The sequence below is a fragment of the Penaeus monodon genome, chromosome 33, assembly GCF_015228065.2.
Source record: "Penaeus monodon isolate SGIC_2016 chromosome 33, NSTDA_Pmon_1, whole genome shotgun sequence".
NCBI classification, from domain to species: Eukaryota; Metazoa; Arthropoda; class Malacostraca; order Decapoda; family Penaeidae; genus Penaeus; species Penaeus monodon.
In genome coordinates this window covers 31,093,179-31,093,768 of record NC_051418.1, presented here as the reverse complement: position 1 = coordinate 31,093,768, position 590 = coordinate 31,093,179, and positions in this window count along the sequence as shown.

Below are 590 nucleotides of genomic sequence, written 5' to 3'. Positions count from 1 at the left end.
GAACCCCCCCATAAGATACGCCCCAAAAGATCTAAAAAAACATGTGTAATAAAAAAAAGCCTGCAATCCAAACCCAAAGTCATTTTTCTTTTTCGGTGACAGAGACAAACGAGAATATATTTTTCTTAAAGTATCGTTTGCAACTTTTTTTACTTTTTCATTTTTGTGAATTATGAAGAAGGGGAGTCAACCCCGTTCTTTGCAAAAGTTTTGTATATTATGAAGCTTTTTGTTTTAGATATTTTTCATTTTTTCGCTACCATTTAGAAATTATTTTTTATGATTTAATTTTCAATAACGGTATTCAGTTTCTATTTTTTAAGGGTTTTTTTTTTTCTTCCCTTTATTTGGCCCCCCCCTTTTTTCCCCAATTTTTCCCATGATTACGTCCCATTTCTTTTCCTGAGACCCTAACACAATTTTCTTCTCCTCAGGAAGGAGCAGGGCCCCCCCAAGGACCCAGGTAGAGAAGCTAAAGAAGGAGCTTCAGGATCCCATGCCAAGGTGCAGGTAAGGCCCAAAAACCTCAAAGGATAAATGCGTAACGTACGGAATTACACGAGCAAAGGGTTTGCATTGTTCGCTCTTTG